This window comes from Athene noctua, chromosome Z, assembly GCF_965140245.1.
Source record: "Athene noctua chromosome Z, bAthNoc1.hap1.1, whole genome shotgun sequence".
Classification (NCBI taxonomy): domain Eukaryota; kingdom Metazoa; phylum Chordata; class Aves; order Strigiformes; family Strigidae; genus Athene; species Athene noctua.
In genome coordinates, this window is record NC_134077.1 from 13,782,970 (window position 1) to 13,804,607 (window position 21,638).

General features: G+C 42.2%; 1 protein-coding gene across 6 annotated transcripts in view; it reads right to left on the reverse strand.

Annotated features, from left to right (window-relative positions):
• The window catches only part of PRLR (prolactin receptor), a 149,333-nt gene that overhangs the window by 45,417 nt on the left and 82,278 nt on the right, over window positions 1-21,638 (reverse strand). For all 6 annotated transcript variants that reach the window (XM_074931821.1, XM_074931820.1, XM_074931819.1 and 3 more), the window contains one exon: window positions 19,841-19,928. The gene's annotated coding sequence lies outside the window, so the exon portion shown is untranslated. The remainder of the gene's footprint in view (window positions 1-19,840; window positions 19,929-21,638) is intronic.

Sequence of the window (21,638 nt, forward strand, 5' to 3'; positions counted from 1 at the left end):
ACTTAAACATTCACATTTTATTTTCAATTTACTAAATAGTTCTTAATACCTCACACTGTTTCTCATGGGCAGGATGTTTTGACAGCTGTTTCTCAGATCTAATCTCTCTACTTGATTTTCCTAAAATCTGTGTCATCATATTATATACAGAAACAAAAAGACCATGGCAAGTACAGCAACATCATGTGACTGACCATCACAGACACAGGACAGAGATACATTGGTCTTCACAAAGAACTTCTAGTTCTCAGGTTTTACCTACCTTTGAAGCACATTTTTTTTCATCATTGCATGCATATGAAAAATGGAATATGTACTTGCATGGACAAAGAAATCACAGAACCACAGAATTGCCCAGGTTGGAAAAGACCTTGAAGATCATCCAGTTCAACCATTAAGAGGAGGTGAGGGAAATCTGAAAGATCTATGTACGGATCTTAATACACAGTTCTAAACCAAATCAACATAATGCTTTCTCATGCACATTATTCTGCTGAAACGGCTTATATAGTCAATTATCTGTTTTAGCATTTGTTTCTAATAGTCGTCATAATGTGTAAACCATGCTTTAAAAACAAGTCCTGGTCTGGACTACTGACTAATGTGTAGTTTAGTGTGATGTTGCTACAGCAACCAAAAGATGGAATAGCATGTCATCTATCATTTACACATTACTTGGAATGTAGAGCTTTCTAAAAGCCATTAACCAAGCAGAGGTGCTGTGATGCAGGAGACAGAGATGTCTGAAAGCATTCTAAAATAGTTTCCATTGCTCTGAAGGTCCCAGGAAGTAAATCAAATAAGTGGCACAAATAAGAGTTAAGTACTGAAAAATAAAAGAGCCTTCCTTTTTTAACATGATATCAGCATTTCTCAGGGTCCAGTTGCCAGAAGAACATGCTTCTAGATTACGGACAAACAATGTAGACTTATTTCAGACTTCTGAAGTGAATGTTTGTGGCCCACATCATGGCATGCAGAAATCTTGCAGCTTGTTCTGCACAGCAAAACAGTTACTGTCTGAATGAAAGCCTGAGAGGTTTTCAAAATGGGGGCTGTGACCTTGTTCCAATGGACCTCCTCAGCAAATACATGTGCCTTCATTAACAAGTAGTCTTGGTCCTCCAGTAGAAGCTAATTACCTCTCCTACTCCCTGCGGATACACAGACTAGTATGAAAACAAAATCAGTATGTGGTAGTAGTGGTGGTGATGGACAAATTTAGCAGACAAATTGGGAAAATTCAAATTGGTAAATTTAATGATTTAGTGAAGCTATTTATGCATTGAGTTTGCAAATGATCTGGAACACATGCAGTTTATAATGGCACTGTGAAAAAAAGTACCCATGATTGGGTTAAAATTTTAGATTCACCAACAGGGTGCACATTTTGGATAAGAAAGTGAACGAAACATCTGGGAATGAGTCTGGGGATGTTTTCCAGACCACAGTAGAAAGATTAATGACCTAAGTCTGTCAGGCTAAAATGGAAGCTTACAGAGGGACTGAATAAGGTTTTGATTTAAGAAAAAAAGAAGAAAGAAGAGCAGTAAAACAATCTATAGAGTGGAAGGGCCTGCTGCTCATTGTCAGAAAGGATATAATTCTTTGCTTATGTATAAACACAAGAGAGTTTCATAATTATGTAAAAAGGGAACATTTTGTACTGCCAGCAAGAGGATGAATTCTGTAGCAATGGAGGATGCCTAGTCCTTTTCTGCATCTGAAGTCTGCATGTTCAAGACACTCCCTGAGAGCACCAAACAGTGAAACCTACTGAGTGTCCAATGTTTGGTCTGCTTTCCACAGCATCCTCCTGCACAGTGGAGAACATGATGCAATACATCATTTCAGGGCTGGAGACAAAGGCATCATGAATCCAGGTTGAGTCATTATTCCTTATTTATTTGTTTGTGCAGGTAAGACCAAGTTTTTGAAAATGCCACCTAGTACATGGACATCACTGCCTATATGCCACAAATGGACTGGACATGAGTGTAAGACAAAAGCAAAGAAGCTATGACTATCACAAATCTAAGGACAGGGAAAAATGGAATTTGAGTGGGGAGGAAGAACTCTTGTTAGAGGTCCTCACTTTGCAGAGAATTACAAAGCCTGTAACTGTGCATGAATTCATCACCATAACGTGATGAAGAAGAATCAAAAGGATGTTCAAGATACACTGTATATAGCTCCTCCAAAGAGTAGTGGCAAAACTTCTATTCACATAGCTGTTGGTATCCTTTTACCATGGTATACACCACTGTTCCAACATTCCAACAGAATCTTCCCTAGCCATCAATTCCTCTAGGTTTACAATTCAGAAACAATGAGATACAATTACCAGTTAAATCCATCCAGCTGGGACACCCCTTCTTCCTTCTGGCAAGAAATATTGACCCTATTGAGCTTAGCTGGCCCACATACAAAGAAATCCCCTTCCCTCTGGAAGGATCTGTCTGACAAAATTCAGCCAACCACAAAAAGGATAAGAGCTCCAGTGAGTTTGCTTCATTATCACCTAATAGAGAGGACAAAGATCCCAAGACAGTGCAGTAGATCATGGCTCTGGAAGGAATCCCTAAGGATGCCACAAAGGATGAGGCACAGTCTTGAATCAGGACAGAAGCTCCATGCCATGCCTAGTCATGCTCTTACAGCAAAATCTCCATTGCAGTGCTTGCTGAATGCGCTTTGGGCCACTAAGGAAAACCATGAGTGCCAGCCAGTAGACACATGCAAGGCTGTCAGAGATGTTCTGGCCAAATGGAGGAGGCTGATTAGATCAACAGGGACCGGCAGCTTTGCTCCATGCTTTTTCAAAACAATTATTTTCAGATGGAGGCCAGGGACCCTGCCATACTGTGCCATCTTTCCTTGTAAGGCATTCCGGGCTGCAGGCGTAACCTCTTCACACAAACACTATTATCCTATTGCATGGCGAAGGGAGTCCTGGCTTTGGGTCAGTGCATCATGAGCTGAATAAAGGCAGGCCTGTGGTGTTCTACAGAAGATAGAGCATCACCAATTGTTTATGCTAGAAACAGCAGCAGCAGAAGTTACACGACAGCAGAACTGAGTTACACAACATAAGGACTGGAAAAGGAAAATACAGATGCCATTCTTGGGTCTCTACTGAGTGGCTAATTTGCCCTTGACAGAAAAGCAACACTCAAGCAGGAGAAGTCTGGGCAGCAATAAAAAACACTTATAGAAAGAAAAAAAAAAAAAAAAAGAGAGAAAAAATGTGCAGGCAAAAACTATTAGTGGCAAAATCTCATTAAGGTACAGCCAAATGTCCCATGTACCCCATTAGACCGTACACTGGGCAGAGCATTTTCTGATCTCATACACAGATTAAGGCTATATAAGCATGAATGTCAAATCCAAGCAAGTCCTCTTGCTCATCATAAAAAGACTGAGCTAAAACCCAGGAGAAAGCCTTTTTTTTTTTTTTTTTTTTTTTACCATGGTGGGTTGACTGTGGTCAGCTGCCAAATGTTCATGCTGCCACTCTTACCCCCATTCTCAAGTAGACAGGAGGCAAAAATAAAATGAAAAAAACTTGTAGGTTGAGATAAAGACAGGGAACTAGCCACTGTAGAAGAAGATCAGATTCAAGACCATCTATGCTACCTGAAGGTGCACAAGTCCATGGGAACTGATGAGAAGCATCCACAGGTCCTGAGAGAACTGGCAGATGAGGTGGCTAAGCCACTATCCATCGTATTTGAGAAGTTGTGGCAGTCTGGTGAAGTTTGCCCTGGAAAAGGTGCAATATAACCCCCATTTTTAAAAAAAGGAAAAAAGTAAGAGATGGGGAATTACAGGCCAGTTTGTCCCACCTCTGTGCCTACAAGGTCAAGGAGCTGATCCTCCTAGAAACTGGGCAAGGGCCCATGGAAAATAAGGCAGTAACTGTTGACAGCCAACATGCGTTCACTAAGGGCAAATTTGGTGGCCTTCTACAACAGGGTTGCAGTGCTGGTGGATAAAGGAAGAGCAACTATAGTCATTTACATAGACTTGTGCAAAGCATTTTACAGGTCCTGTGTGACATCCCTCTCTTTAAATTGGAGAGACATGGATTTGATGGATAGAGCACTTGGTGGATAAGAGAGCTGTGGTCAACAGCTCAATGTCTGAGTGGAGAACAGTGATGAGTGGCATTCCTCGGGGGTCGGTGTTCAGACTGGAGCTGTTCCACAGCTTTGTGGGTAACACAGACAGTGGGATTGAGTGTATCCCCAACAAGTTTGCTGATGACACCAAGCTGTGTGGTGTGGTCAACACACTGGGGGGAAGGGATGTGCCATCCAGAGGGACCTAGAGAGGCTGGAGAGGGGGGCCTGTGAAAACCTCATGACGTTCAGCAAGGCCAAGTGCAAGGTCATGCACGTGTGCTGGGGCAATCCCAAGCACAAATACAGTCTGGGTGATGAGTGGATTGAGAGCAGCCCTGCAGGGAAGGACTTGGAGGTGTTGGTTAATGAGAAGCTCAGCATGACCTGGCAATGTCTGTTTGCAGTTGAGAAGGCTGCATCCCTGGGCTGCATAAAAGAAGTGTGGCCGGCAGGTTGAGGAAGGGGATTCTCCCCTTCTGCTTGGATCTCATGAGACCCCACCGCAGTGCTGCATCCAGCTCTGGGGCCCCCAATGTAAGAAAAACATGGATCTGTTGGAGCAAGTCCAGAGGGCCACAAAGATGATCAGGGGGTTGGAACACCTCCCCTTGTGAGGGCAAGCTGAGAGAGTTGGGGTTGTTCAGCCTGGAGAAGAGAAGGCTCTGGGGAGACCCTATAGTGCCCTTCCAGTACTTAAAGGGGCTACAGGAAAGATGGGGAGGGACTCTTTATCGGGGGGGGGTAGGGATAGGATGAGGGGGAATGGCTTTAAACTGAAAGAGGGTAGGTTTAATTAGATATAAGAAATTCTTCACTGTGAGGGTGGTGAGACACTGGCACAGGTTTCCCAGAGAAGCTGTGGCTGCCCCCTCCCTGGCAGTGTTCCAGTCCAGGCTGGACGGGGCTTGGAGCAACCTGGGCTAGTGTCTCCACCCTCACAGTAAAGAAGACCTTTAAGGTCGCTTCCAACCCAAAATGTTCTGCAATTCTGTGATATCATCTATTAATTACCATCTTGGGCAAAACTGATTCAACCTGTGGAAAATTAATTTAATTTATTGACAGTTAAATAGATTTGGGTGGTGAGAAGAAGCAAAGACAAAATCAAAACAACACCTTTTCCCCACACTCCTTTTACCTGGCTTAGATTCACTCCTTCATTCCTGACTCCTCTACTCCCCACCACAAAAGCAATCCAGGGGGGATTGGGGAGTGGGAAATTATGGTCAGTATGCACTAGTTCATCTCTGCTACTCATTCCTCCTCCAATTTTTCCCCTATACTACTCCTCTGCTCCAGCACGTGTCCCTTCCTTGGGCTGCAGTCCCTTAAAAACTGCTCCAGTGTGGGTCCTCTCCACAGGCTGCAGTCCTTCAGGAAAAAAATGTGCTCCTGTGTGGACCCTCCAAAGGCCACAGTTTCTGTCAGGAGAACCTGCTCCTGTGTCAGGTCCTCTACAGGCTGCAGTTCCTTCAGGAAATACCAGCCTGCTCCGGCATGGGGTTCTCCACTGGCTGCAGTGTGGGTATCTGCCCCACCATGGTCTCTTCCATGAGCTGCAAAGGAATAATGCTTTGACTCCTGGAGAACCTCCTCCCTTATTCTCTGACCCTGGTGGTCACACTGTTGTTCCTCACACTTTTTTCCCTCACTTCTTATATTGCCTTGCAAAATCTTTCTGAAATATGCTTTCACACAGGTACTACCAGCTTCACTGATGGTGATGATGGACTCAGTCGTGTCCTATGGTGCATCTGTCGTGGAGACAGCTCTGTCCTGCATAGGGCAGCCCCTCACCTCTTCTCATAGAGGCCACCCTTGCAGCTCCCTGATACCAACACCTTGACACCTACACCCAATACGTCCACTAACATTTCTGGTGTGAGGGCAGCAAAGTCTGTTCTGGCTGGCTGGTTGAATCTCTTTGCTGTCTGTTGCTATGAAAATATAGGGATGGGGAGGAAGATGAAAGAAGAGTTTGCAAGGGGTGAAGGGAGTAGATGTAGAGTCTCAAGGCTAGGTAAAAGAAAACAGTCATGGTGCTACAAAACTTAAGCAAGATCTTTCCCTCATAGACTGCTGGCTTTGTAAACAAAGTCAGTCACAGGCTTAGCAACAGCTCAGATGTGGGCCTGGAAACACATACAGCAAAGGCCACTGCTCTTTACTGCCCTTCCATGGACTGCAAAGTATTCAGCTGCCTTCCAATAATTTTATGCAGGTTTGTATTGAGCTGATTTTATGGGCAATACTAGTAGGCCTTAGCCACCTGATAGAGTATCCAGTAGGTATCTGGTAAGAAGATGCCATCAGAATAGGAGAACATCCCATATGACAGCACAACTAAACATATGCAGTAAGAACCTAAGACAGAACATTCATGTCTTGACTGTAAATCTCTGCATGGAAACAAGTTAACATCACCAACTATGGGGAGACTGAAATACGTCAATCACAGTGTTTCAGGAAATATATAATAAAGCTGAATTGTTTAGAGTAGCTTCTAAGTTATCAGAGTATGATGCAATGTTGTCAGGACTTTTCCAGAGAACAGCTGTAGTTCTATATTTCTCAACAAAACCACTTGCCCAGGTGGTCATGTTGCCTCTGTGGAAAGCGCCAGTGATGACACCACAGCAATGACCAAAGCACTGAACAGATAGTGGATGGCCTTGAGCATGTTTGCTACAGGAACAGTTACAGGAACAGAGCTTGCCAAGGGTAAGATAGTCCCAAATCTTTAGTAAGTACATTCTCAACAAAAGATGCCTACCCACTTCTGGATCAGTATGGACACCCAGGTACAGCTCTGAAAAGGCAGAATAACTAATTCTGAAAGAAGGCCCAGAAGTGCCTTTCACATCCTGAAATTAGTATCCCATTACTAATAGTCCAGTACCTGAAGGATGATGTAGTCTATCCACAGATGCTAGTGTGACTTCACTGTTGCCATCATTCTACAGTTGTGATGTGTTCTCCACAAAACAGGCAGGGAAAAATTTTTGCACTGCTGAGTGATAGTAGTGGCTGACTCCATTCTGAGGGGTGATGAAGGTCCAATATGCAGACCGGACCCGTTTCATAGGGAAGTCTGCTGCCTTCCCAGGAACCGGGTAAAGGACCTTATGGCAAAGCTCCCCACTCTAGTGAGACCTAAGAACTACTACCCTCTCTTGGTTTTTCAGGTAGGTAGCGATGATATTACCAGGAGAAGTCCTATATCAGTGAAGAGAGATTTCAGGGCCTTGGGGACACTGGTTAAAAGGGGTCAGGGGCACAAATAGTATTCTCCTCCATCCCTTCAGTTGCGGGGATGGATGAAGAAGAATACAGGAGAACTTAACAGATGAACTTGTGGCTCTGAGACTGGTGTTACTGGCAGGGCTTTGGATTTTTCAGTCATGGGTTAAGGATACAGGATGCCAGACCTTTTGGCATCAGATGGAATGCACCTGTCTCAGAGGGGGAAAAGGATCTTGGGGCAGGAGTTAGCTGGGCTCATTGAGAGAGCTTTAAACTAGATTTGAAGGGGGAAGGGGACGAAACTGGAACTCCCAGACATAAGCCCAAGGGTAGATTACCACAGTTTGTGGGCTGTTGTGTCAGCAACGACCCTCACCATGCCATCTTAGTGAGATAAGGGATGGAGACATGCAGCACAACAACGATGCAAGGGATACTGATGGATCAGTAACTGTGGTAACACCTGTGAAAGGTCAGGCCAGACTTAGGACCTCTAAATGCAAAAAGGTGCTGAGGACACCAGCCCATCTGAAGTGCATGTATACCAACACACACAGCATGGGTAACAAACAGGAGGAGCTTGAAGCCATGATAGAACAGGGAAATTATGATGTAGTGGCTATCACAGAAACATGGTGGGATGTCCCCCATAACTGGAGTGTGCCAGTTGATGGCTACAAGCTCTTTAGGAGGGATAGACAAGGAAGGAGAGGTGGTGGGGTGGTGCTCTAAGGGACTGTTATGATTGCTTTGAGTACTAGTGTAGTGAAGACAGCGTGGAGTGTCTTTGTGTTAGAATCAGAGGGAAGGCCAACAGGGCAGATATCACAGTGGGAGTCTACTATGGGCCACCCACCCAGGACAGAGAGGTGCATGAAATATTCTACAGGCACTTAGAAGAAATCTCACAATCACTTGCCCTTGTTCTTGTGGGAGACTTTAACTTCCCAGACATCTGCTGGAAATACAACACATTAGAGTGGGACCAGTCCCAGAGATTCCTGGAATGTGTAGGAGATAACTTCCTAACACAGCTGGTGAATGAACCAACCAGAGAAGGTTCCCTGCTGGATCTCTGCTTTGTGAACAGAGAAGGTCTGGAGGATGATGTGGCGGTTGGAGGCCGACTTGGGCACAGCAATCATGAAATAATAGCTCTCTATTCTTAGAGAGGCCAGGAGAGGGGGCAGCAGAACTGCCATCCCAGACTTCCAAAGGGCTGAATTTGATTTGTTTAGTCACCTGCTTGACAGAATCCCTTGGGAGAAGGTCTTGAAGGGTATAGTGGTCCAGGAAGGCTGGGCACTGTTTAAGTAGAAAGTCTTAATGGCACAGGAGCAGGCAGACTCCAGGTACTGTAAGAGAAGCTGGTGCCAGAGAAGACCACCTTGGCTGAACAGAGAGCTTTGGCTGCAACTCAGGGAGAAAAGGAGAGTTTACAGCCTTTAGAAGAAAGGGCTAGCCACACACAGTGATTACAGACACTGTGAGACTAAGCAAGGTGAAAAACAGGAGGTCTGAAGTCCAGCTAGAAATTAATCTGGCTTTAGCTGTCAAGGATGACAAGAAATGTTTCTATAAGTATGTGAGCAGCAAAACAAAGTCCAGGGAGAGTCTCCATCCCCTGCTACATGCAGGAGGAAATTTGGTAACAAGTGACGAGGAGAAAGCTGAGGTGCTTAATGCCTTCTTTGCCTCAGTCTTTAATAACATGACCAGTTGTACTGAGGGAATCCAGCCTCATCAGCCAGAAGTCAGAGACTGGGAGAACAACCCCGTTGCAATCCAGGAGACAGTGACCTTCTGCATCACACAGACACACACAAGTCCATGGGACCGGATGGGACACACCCAAGGGTGCTGAAGGAGCTGGCTGGGTGCTCGCCAAGCCGTTTTCCATCCTTTACCAGCAGTCCTGGCTGACTGGGGAGGTCCCGACAGATTGGAAATGGGCCAATGTGGCGCCCATCTATAAGAAGGGTGGGAAGGGTGATCCAGGAAATTACAGGCCTGTTGCTTGACTTTGGTGCCCGGGAAGCTGATGGAGCAGCTCATCCTGAGTACCATCACACAACATGTGCGGGACAACCAGATGCTCAGGCCCAGTCAGCATGGGTTCATGAAAGGCAGGTCCTGCCTGACAAACCTCATCTCCTTCTGTGACAGGGCGACCTGCTTGTTGGATGAGGGAAAGGCTGTGGATGTTGTCTACCTTGACTTTAGTAAGGCCTTTGACACCGTTTCCCACAGCATGCTCCTGAAGAAACTGGCTGCTCGCATCTTGGATGGGCACAGGCTTTGCTGGGTAAAAAACTGTCTGGATGACCAGGTCCAAAGGGTTGTGGTGAACGGAGTTAAATCCAGTTGGCGGCTGGTCACGAGTGGTGTCCCCCAGGGCTCGGTGTTGGGGCCACTCCTGTTTAACATCTTTATTGATGATCTAGACGAGGGGATCAAGGGCACCCTCAGTCAGTTTGCAGATGACACCAAGTTGGGTGGGAGTGTTGATCTGCTCGAGGGTAGGGAGGCTCTGCAGAGAGACCTGGACAGGCTGGAGCCATGGGCTGAGGCCAACTGGAGGAGTTTCAATAAGGGCAAATGCCGGGGGCTGCCCTTGGGCCACAACAACCCCCAGCAGCGCTACAGGCTTGGGGAGGAGTGGCTGGAGAGCTGCCAGTCAGAGAGGGACCTGGGGTGTTGATTGACAGCCGGCTGAACAGGAGCCAGCAGTGTGCCCAGGGGGCCAAGAAGGCCAATGGCATCCTGGCTTGTGTCAGCACTGGCGTGGCCAGCAGGGACAGGGAAGGGATCTGACCCCTGTACTCGGCACTGGTGAGGCCGCCCCTCGATTCCTGTGTTCAGTTTTGGGCCCCTCACTACAAAAAGGACATTGAATGACTCGAGCGTGTCCAGAGAAGGGCAACGGAGCTGGTGCAGGGTCTGGAGCACAGGTCGTACGAGGAGCGGCTGAGGGAACTGGGGGTGTTTAGTCTGGAGAAGAGGAGGCTGAGGGGAGACCTCATCGCCCTCTACAGCTCCCTGAAAGGAGGGTGCAGAGAGCTGGGGATGAGTCTCTTTAACCAAGGAACAAGCACTAGAACAAGAGGGAATGGCCTCAAGTTGCACCAGGGAAGGTTTAGACTGGATATCAGGAAGCATTTCTTTCCAGAAGGGGTTGTCAGGCGTTGGAATGGGCTGCCCAGGGCAGTGGTGGAGTCCCCATCCCTGTAGCGGTTTAAGAGTCAGGCTGACATAGCGCTGAGGGATATGGTGTGGTTGGGAACTGTCAGCGTGAGTTTAATGGTTGGACTGGATGATCTTCAAGGTCTTTTCCAACCTAGATGATTCTGTGATTCTGTGATACTGTCCCAGAGCCACAGAAATATTGAAACTGCCTGACCTTGAATTCACCCAGAATGCATCTCATCCTTTATCAGTTTCACATGAATCTGTTTGTTGACAGCAAGCTGACACAACAAAATCAAATGTGGACATACAAGGCAGTAAGTAGGTGCCCTATACAACAGGCTTACATGCTGAAATTATGAAAAAGATCTAGTACAAGGGAGGCAAATGCTAGGTCGATCTTGCTAGCAGTAATGCAAGACTTCTGGGGCAGCTTTTGCTTTACCTATTAAACTATCTTTATCTCAACTCACTATTTTTCTCACTTTTCTGATTCTCTCCCCCATCCCACTTGGTGGGAGTGAGTGAGCATCTGTGTGGTGCTTTGTTGCTGGCTGGGGCTAAATCACAATGTGCCTATAGCCTGCCATCCTGTTTAGACAGAGCTGGTGAAATTTGCAGATGCCTAAGCACCTCTAAACAGCTTAGATCTCAGATGATGAAGCTGTTGTCTAAAAAACCATGACCTGCCAGCCTCAGCACTGAGAGGTCATGGTTTTGAGAGAGAGCACTCCTGACCTGAGGAATCTGGAACCAACATATTTGTTACCAAATGCCAGGAGCAGGTTCTAGGCACAGTGGAATGATGATCTCCTTAGGGAAACCAAATGAAAGCATTCCTCCAAAATGAGTACATATTAAAACTAAGAAAAATTTCCAAAACTGGTGAACAGCAGCTTGGATTAGCAAAACAAAACCCTCCACTGTTATTGACTTAACAAAAACAATGTGCTCAAGTACAGGAGGAGACTTTGATTTAAAGGGAGAGGTAAGTCTTTCCATGCGTTTAGGCATTGAGACAGCCTCTGCATCCTCTAAAAGCAATGGTTTTGTGCACTGTGACTAGACAGCTTCTTTACAGCAATGCATTATCTCTTAGGTTGCCCCGTCTTGAGAAGTCAATTTACACCTGCCTTCTCTAAGCCCCATTATTCCCTGAGAGACAGGAAAGGCCTCAACTGCTTTCAGATACCTCCCCAGGACCTGAGACTGTTCCAATGAGAACACTGCTTGAAAAATATACCCTTCCAATTTCTTAATCTAAAAAAGTTTTTTTTTAATTTAGTGCGCTTTTTTTCTCATTTTATTCCCAGACTTGACTATAAAACTATGTCATTCTGACAGAATCTTGGAAGTGCATTACTCTAAAGTAAGCATGATCTTGAAATGCTTCGTTGGAAGATGTTAATTTCAGAAGACAATTGTTTTCAGGTTTATTCTTCTCACATTTTCTGTAACTCTTGATCAGTGCACACTCACAATAAAGTCTTATAACCCATTCTGTAATAATTGCACTTCACAGGCTAAGCATATGAAATATTCATTGTCATGACATTCTACTTAGATCATTGTTTAGCAGTCCTTTATGTATTACCCTCTATTCCTTACACAGTAAAACTGGAAACAGGGACACCTCATGCTTACACACAAAAAAGAGTAAGAGTTGCAGACATGGCAAGGGTTGCTGCTGCTAAACTCATGTCAAATCTGACTGTGAATTTAGAAGATGGCAGCAATCAGCAGGTATTTGAAATTGCTTTAGAAAGAGTTTTTTTTTTTTTCTTTAGAAAGGGCTCTTTTCCTGTTGTTACCTCTGTAATATAGAATGAATCTGATCTTGATCATACTGTTCCAGATCCCCACAGAGATTAGCTTTATCTGAAAGAGTTTATAAAGATTATGAAAGATGTTTCAAAAAGCAAAACTGACAAAAGCAAAATCAAAGTCTTTGTACTCTGAAGTGCAAAGGAGTTATTTCATCACCATAGACTGGAGTAAGTTGAGTTAGACAATGAAAGACAATGATCAAAAACTTTTGATTGTTGCTTACATAAGGGGAGACAGGAACAGAGAGAAGAATGTAGAAGAACACTCACAGGATAGCATACCTGTAATTAGAGGTATTACTGTGGAAATCAGGGTTGACATCTTCACTACACTCAGGAGGTCTTGTAAATCTAAGTTTTGCATAAACAGGAGTCTTATCAAACTCAGAATATCAAAAGCTACCTTTGCCCATTCAAATCTCATGCATAGAGACAGTGAATTTGAAGAGATAAATACATTTTCATTTTTAGAAGCATAACATAAAAGTGGATCTCTGTTTCAAATTTTAAACTGTCTGATCAAGTTAAAGCAGCTACTACTGATTTAGTTTCACTGTTTTACCTCTAGCAGGTGACATAATATTAAAACAGAACTGAGTGACTAAAGCAAGATCCCAATTTGTACAGCAAAGTATAGAGACAAGGGAATTCCTCTGAGCTACCCACATTTGCATATTATTTCTACTTAATTATATTTAATATACACACATTTAATAAACTTTTTAAAAATTATGAAACTTCCAGAGTATTTCTTCCTTACAGACATATTTTGATTTTATTCTTGTGTAACAGAAATATGAAGTGTTTTCTAACTGTAGTGAAAAAAGATAATCACCTACACATGTAGACTGCTAAGAATGACTCAAGTACAGCATTTTTACCCTCTCATCATAACCTACCCTTGACTGACTTTCAGGATTCTGGAACAGAATGTTATTCTGGAAACAATCTTACTGAACTCAGGACAGCAGGCAGCATGAAGGAAGAATTACATGAGTGATATTCTGTAAGATTACGTCAAGACTGCTGATGGACAGCTGTGTAATTATTTACAAAGTGATGACAGTGGGATTTTGAAACTGTTCTTATTTAATGTGAACCAAATACAGTTTTAATATGTTAAATAAGAATAAATATAAGAAAATCTTCTGTAAAATTGTCAGCTGTGCTCATCCAAAGACATTTCAAAAGACTGAAGTATATTATTTCAATTTACTTAGGAGAATAATTCCACTGTATTATGATGACAAGTACATTCTTCTTGTAAGCCCAGAACATTTTAAATGTAAGCTGATTTTAGACAAGATTTTTCTTTAAATGTCATGAATGAATTATTCATTATTCATTAACCATGTCATTGTCCTGTATATGCTAATTAAGTGAAGGATAGAACCAGAATTTATTAAAGATATGTGTTTTTTTGTTTTATGCATGTGATTTTTTAAAGGCTTTATGAGTGTTAATTGGAACCACAGTCCCATATGAACTGCTATAAATTCTGTTGGGTTTGTTTGTGGCTGGTTAATGAATATGTGAAAGGGAAGATCCGGAATCCTATAGTCTAGCTTTCCCATTCATAGCTGATATAAAGCAGAAGACAAGAATTCCTACTGTGAATGCACAGCATAGCTCATCTATGGGAATTTTCCATTTATTGTGTGTGAACGGAGATACCATAAATGATACTATGGTCCCTGTGCACTGGGTAAATTAAACTGTAAGAAAATGTCTATCCTTCTCCAAACACACCACCTTCTTGTTTCTGGAGAAAGGAAATGGTGTTTAGAGTTATTGTAGTATTTGATTATCTATCTAACCAAGAGAGAACATAAAAATCAGATACTGTAAGCACTGGAAGATAAAAAGTTTTGCGTGCTCCCTCGCCTTCCTCCCCCCTCTAAATCAAAGCACTTATTACTTCACTCCAGTTCTAGCTTTGAACTAATGCATGTTTTTATAAAGCTGCCAGAGCTCTGAGCACACCCCTTCTACCTTCCCCCTGGCTGGGGGGTTTGGTTGCCTGGGCTCAGGGTCAGCTTCAATAATGGCACAAGTGTCTAGCTTTGAAGACAGCTCTTCCAGAAAGAAAGCTCTGCTGAGAAGCCTCAGTGGGCACTCTTCCCCCACTTCGCCTTGCAGTGGCTTTTAAGCTGAGGGCCTCACAGTTGGCTCCCACCTGAGCTATGCTGCAGCAGTGTTGCAGCCATGCCTGTGCTGGGCCAGGCACCTCACTGATCTGGATGCTGACCCTGAGCCTTGAACTTGAGTTTCTGGCCTGATCCCTGACTTGACTCCACTGTGGAACTGTCCGGCCATCTGGGCTCATGGCTGAACTTTGCTACTGTCACTAGGCTTATTTGGGCACTGCAAGGCTAAACCATTGTTTGAATTATGAACACATGTATCTTTGACACCATCATGAACTTGTCTCTACCTAGTTTCTTGCTGGGCAGCATATCATGTGTTTGCGACTGCAGCTGGGGCATTTTGACAACATGGCTGAGTGGATCAATGAAGTGAGAAGATCTCACTTCCTTCAGCCTCCTTCCTCCTGGACATGTGCTCCCACTTCTCCATGTGTCAGCAGAGCTCCAAACTGACAAACTACCTTGACAAAAACCTTCTGTCAGGTCAGCAAGTTAAATCAGCTTCATAAGAGGTCCAGTGAACACCAAAGCTGGTGCAAAGGAGGTAGTGCTTACTGGTAGGCAGAATAAAGGAGTGGAGAGAGAAGTGGGTGAGCAGCATCTCCCCTTTTAAAGAAGCATTTACTAGCTTATCTCAGCTGTAGTGTCAAACCCAGTCATAAAAAGTTATAGCCAGCTGCATGACTGATCACTGTAAAATCAAATTGTGTCACGCTACATTTCTCTAAGAGTTTATGAAGAGAGACAAAAGAGAGTAGATAAAATAGTTCAGCTCCTTGAATAGTATGCATAATTGTCCATGTTCTCATCAGGCTTTCTAGTTAAGTAAGCAAGTAGCTTTGGTAGTTCAGAGAAGAAAAAGCAAAGGCTGTACATGGAAGCAAAGAAAACCAAAAAGATTAATTCTCTACTTCCCATCAGCAGGTGATGTCCAGTCACCTCCTGGGAGGCAGGTCCACAGTATGTGTAGAGGTTGCTCTGAAAAACAAGTTCCTTAATAATTACTGCCCCCTCCTCTCCTCCTTTATTTTCGCCTTTATAGCTGAGCAGACGTCATATGGTATGCAATATTCCTTCGGGCAGCTTGGTTCAGCTGCTTGGGCTATACGTCCTCCCAGTCTCTTGCCTGCCCCCAGCCTACTGGCCTTGGGAGAGGGCCATGTTGGGAGGCTTGATACTGTGCAAGGACTGCTCAGCAGTAACCAAAACACTGGTGTGTTATCAACACCCTTCTGTCTACAAATACAAAACACAGCATTATGAGGGCTTCTGTGGGGAAACTTAATTTCATCCCAGCCAGACCCAACACACTCACTCAACCCAACCCTTCCTAAACTTGCCAATGCCAAAAAATGTCAAACTGCACTCTACAGCCAGGCAAGCTGCAGGATCTCGCTACATTTTGATGATTAATGACTATACAGTTTACTTTACTGAAGAAAATTATTACACAAGGGCTCCAAGAGGTCTGTGGGAAGTGCATAAACACCAGAAGTGTTTATGTTATTACTACTCCCACTCAAGTGCACATTGCAGATTTCCACAGTGTTGGACACAGTCAGGAACGTTACTGGATGCCTGATTAAAAAAAATGGGATAAGAAACTAAAAGAACAATGTGAAAAGATTATCTCTATTGTACAGAGCTGGGTTACATACATACACGTATAGCACTTCTCCTTCATAGTCCTGTTCAGCAATTGAACATGCACGTTGCTTAAGCAAAGCTCCCAAAACCTTTAGCAGTGGTTATACACGTGGAAGAAAAGCAACCATGCATAGAAACAAAAGTGCAAGTTCAAGGCAATAGGCTCACCTACCAATGTGGTAACCTGTACTAATCTAAGCAAGAGGTCAGCAAACTGGGGCTTTATAAACTGAGTATCAGTTACGATTAACACGGGCAACAGTGCCTCTGAAGAAGCATCTGAAAGGCAGGATTATACCCCTTCATCTTTTCCCTTTCATCCCATTTTTTTTCTCAAGGAACTCCCTTCACTTTCACACATAGGGAAAGACAGTATGGAAAACTGTGGGAAGACCGGCCAGACCTGTACTGCTGGTGCTACCCAACCATGGTAACCAAAGTGCTTGAGAGGATCACTGCCTCCCCAGCTGCCATAAAACACTTCTTTCCCACCACAGGCAGCACCTTAGCTTCACAAGAGCACAATTAAGCCTTTCATATTCTTCACTGATATGTCAAAAGCTCAAGAGTGAGAAAATCTAATACCTCTGCATACATGAACCAGCTCTGACTACTGACTAGACCTGCAATGAAAATATGTGCTACAGGCAACCAAAATAGTTGAACCGGACAATTTCAAAGACCTGACACTAGCATCACGGTTCAGTCTCCAAAAAATAATTTCTGACTTACAGTAAATCTGTAATGTGTCAGTGATCTGTCATCCACAGACGCCTATACATATCCACCCTCACAGAGGCCACAACTGGGAGCAGAGGCTGGAAGAAACTACCTGGTTCAGCCAAGCCACCTGCTATTACAAATAACCATATTGCATAAGTCTGTTAATGAACTAAACAAGATACATTTTAAAAGTAGCTACTTCTTTGGCTCTGACTGTTCTTATTGGGAGGTGATCCAGACTTTAATTGCTTTAATGGAAAAGAACCATCTTCTGTTTTCCCACTAAAGTTTATTCTCTATTTTACACCTACTACTTCTTGTGGCTCAGACAGATCAGAGAGTCTTGCATTTTCTTCTCCTCTCTGTCCTTAGTTTTGAAACGTCTCCTTGGCATTTTCCTCCACTGTACAAAATGTTATGGAGAGATACAATATCCCCTCTCAGACAGCAGATAGCTGCATTGGGCTTTGATGTCCCTGCCTACTGGAACTTGGTTATCTTTAAGGTCCCTTCCCACACAAACTTTTCTATGAATTTATTCCTTCTCAGAATTTTTGCTAGGGTAAACATTATTTTTGAGGTATCTTCTTATAAGAAAGGCTACTAGGATAGTAAGAATAGAGCCCTTCTTTGCATCTGCTTCAATTTTAATTCATTATTTCTTGAATATGAATGAGTAGAACCTCACAAATTATTCTGATGAGTTCACTAGAACTTTGCATAACATCATTAACACTCCTCTAATTTTGCTATAAATAATTCAGCTAAAGCAGGTCAAAGCTCCTAGGATTGTACTTGCCAAAGTAATTTGCCTATGTTTCCAACTAATGAGCTTCTGGCTGAAAGAGTAATTTTTGTTTTTAGTCCAGTCTCAGTCCTCACATTCCATTCCATTGGATTTACATTTTGTACTAGTAAATTTCATTCTGTTTACATTACTGTAGTTCTCAAGGTCACCTACTTCTTCCTATATAGCAGTTTGATACTGAGAATGTACTTTGCATAACCAGGAAATTCCATCACTGTATTCTGAGCTTTTGTGTCCAAGTGATTAAAAACAGTATTAAAGATTCAGATCCAACACTCACCTGAGGAATTTCAAAGCTAACCCTCTTCTACACAAGAACTTTCCTTTAATTGCATGTGCTATTATCTACTGAGGTAAAGCCCTAAAAATCCTTTTCTAAATTCCACTTTTCAATCCCCTAGTTTTCTATGTGTCAACAAAAGATATACTTTACTGAAGTTAGATGATATTTACTGCACTTGTATGTAAACAAGTATCAGATTAGTCTATCTCAACAGCATTTCATTCTACTCTCCCTTTATTTGTGTATTTGTCTTTACCTTAGAACTGTTCTAAAGTTCTGTACATTTTCTAAATTACTCTGACCAGTGCACAGCTGCCTGCATCTTTTTCTTCCAACCTCCCATTTAATATAGATTCTATATATACAATATTCTCAAGCCATCTCGTCATATCTGAGAACGAACAGTCTTTTATAATTATATGCTCTACTTTCTTATACCACTTCCACACAATTATGTGATGGAATTCTCCATTCCTCAACATTAGTAGATGATTTGGGAACTCAACAAATTAGTTATAGAAAAGAAATCTTGTGTGAAACCTTGAAAAAACAAAAATACCAAGTGGTTTATAACTGTACAAATCAATGCTAGAGAAAAGTTAAACATCTACTGAAATGCGTACAACTTTATGAAATGAAGAACAATGATGAAACCCGACTCTGTGTGTTGCTGTGTGTTAGCAATTTGGGGCACTGTTCTCAGATCAGTATGTTTTGTATTAGCAGCCTGGCTTTCTGACACTGTGTCTAAAACACCCTTGGTTTTGTGGTTCTCAGATCTTTAAACTTATATTCTGGTGTTGTTTTACAAAGATTGGGTTTAGCCCAGACATTTGTCAATTCATCATTTCAGCTGCTTCAAAATTTCAAAAGCAAATGTTTTCTTTCAAAACTGAAATATCTTATTTCTCACATATACAGTTTCAAGTTACAAACTCAGGTTTGTTTCTTCAATTCAAGGAATAAAATTCTCACAAAACCCACCAAGCTATACACATTCACATCAAAATGAAAATGCCAAGCAAACACACACAGTTATTTTAAGAACAAATTATTGTAAATAGCTTTTTTATTCTGGTGGTACTAGTTTCTAAAGAAATACAAAGTTTTGAGATGGCCTTTCGGGGTCTGCTTGTCCAACTTCATTCTGTAAACCTGAAGACAGTACTTCAAAAGAAATTACCTACATACACAGATGTAACACTGTCTAGCTGAAAGAAAAAAACCCAAATAGTGAAATAACAAAGCAGTTGAAAGCCACAAGGTGTTATTTATATTAAATAAAATTGACTTGTAAATATTCTTTTTAAGTGGACTTCATCCTAAATCGGCTTCTTAACAAAGTCTGAAGTGTTTTGCAAGTGTTTCCTGTGAAGTCTTTCTTTTCAACTCTCTTTTCATTAACCACAAAACCTAGTGGCTATTTACTGACATGTAGGTTGTTTATTCCGAAACTTAAACTGTGGGGCAGGCACATTATTTAAAACACTAGGAATCACTTTTCTTGAAGTAAAGTTACATTTAAAATTCAAAGACTGTATACATTTTTGGTAATAATATGATACAGAAATATTCTGTAACCCCAGGCTAATAGGAATTTTGTCAGCCGCTGTTTGCCCATGACTTAAGTTTCTAATGAGATACTCGCAGTAAGGTTCTATCCAAGCACTCCACACATCCTACTTATTACTTAAGCAATTCCCAAGTTATTTGCAGACACAGAGTTCAAGGACAAAAGGAGAAATCAGAACACTTGCACATCTGAGGCTAATACATTTCATCCATTTAAACAAATAATTTGAGATCATACGTATTATCCAGAAAAAGGGCAGAAGTTTACAATGTGATCTTACCAGGCTCTGTTCTCAAGCAGCCTCCACTGATTTCAGAAACCTTGGACTCCAAATCTCCCTGATGAAGTGCAGTGTTGTGGCTTTTCCCCTGTCAATTGACACAAAAAATACATTGCGTCAATTTTCAGTTTTTCCCTGCAGATGCCTACCATAAGTACTTATTTAGACATTATCCCTGATAACTTACCTGGGGGGGAGAATCATGCTCAGAAATGAAAGGGTATTATTAACTGTTAATTTTTTAGTTTTCTGGTTTTAGCTTCTGGTCATCTGTTCCTCTGACTTTAAACCCCAGATGAAAACGCTTTTCATAATTTTTCTCTTCAAACAATTACTTAAAAATTAAGTCACCTATTCTTTCCAAATAACCAGCCTGAGTCCCTGATTATTCTCATATTAAGACACTGACTTCAGCTTCCCCAATTCCCACAAATAGTGCAGATTTCTGCACCCTTCTATTTCTTCAGCATTCATAAAACGTAGGAATGTACTGAATACATAAGTATGCGTTTTGTAAGATATACAGAGACTGTTAAAAAAATTACCCTGTTATGGAGGCAAGCTTGCTGAGATCTCATGTTAGCCTACAGCATCAAACTGACAGTACCTGAGTTGCTCACGTCCTCTGAAGCCTCTGCAGTTCTCAGAATCAGTGATACATTCTCCACTCTGTAAAAATTACCTTCATTACTCACTACTTGCTATCTACCATTTTGTACCTAACTATCCTTAATGCACTGTACGAATGGCTCTAAGCTATTGTGTGACCCAAACTGCCATCTATGATTACCTTCTTGTTCTTATTTACCTCCATGACAATTGTTGGCCGCTTTACTCAGGAGTGATTCCATTATTTCTTTCATCATCAAGAATTAATCAAGCACAAGCAAATGCAGTATTCTACTCTCCAGAGGTCCTCTGGAAACACTTCTAAAGAAACATTATCACCTTTGGAGATTTAGTGTGTATTTGAATCCATGTTTGAAGCACTTAATGTTTTAAACAGAACCCTGAAAGAAAATTAAGATGTTTTTCAAAGAAAATATACTTTCCTGAACACTACATCATTAACATAAACAGACCTTCAAGAACCCTTACAAAGAAATCTTGGTTTGGGATTTCAGTGATCCCTATAGCTCAAGAAGAGATTTAGGATTCTTTTCCATTTTGGATTTGCTGTGGTTCACAAAACCAAATTCAGAATCAACTGATGTAATCTAAATTTCAGCTACTCTGTGTTAGTGAACTGTGAACTATTCTGATCCAGCAAAGCCTAATTCTGCCCCAAAAAATCTTTCTTGTCTTTGTTCTTACACTGAACTCAACACCTCATGTGTTCTGCCGGATAGATCATGCCCATTTTCTGTGGGAGCTGAGGGGATCAGAGCATATAAAACTCATACAGAAACATCAATGTATATTTGAAACAAAGAAAAACACTCAAGGCCATGGACAAGATGAAACTGTACTAGTACTTCTAGGCCCTTTTAAAAAGCTTGTGAAAAGCCTTTGTCTACTAAAAAATCTGAAATACATCTACATTCTGAAGAAAATCAGTCTTGTGAAAATATTAGATGTAAAATGTTTTGGTGTAACACCAAACAAAAATCTTCAGGACAGAGTGATTTCTCGTTTTGTTACTCTAAAGAACTAGCACAACAAGATCAACCTTAAGAGTTGGCCTTTAAGAGTCACCATGACACATTTTTTTAAACAGCAACATAGTTCTTTAAATATACATTCTTCTGGCCAAATTTATTATTGTTTGGTCAGTTGTAACAGAGTCAGGCTATTTTTC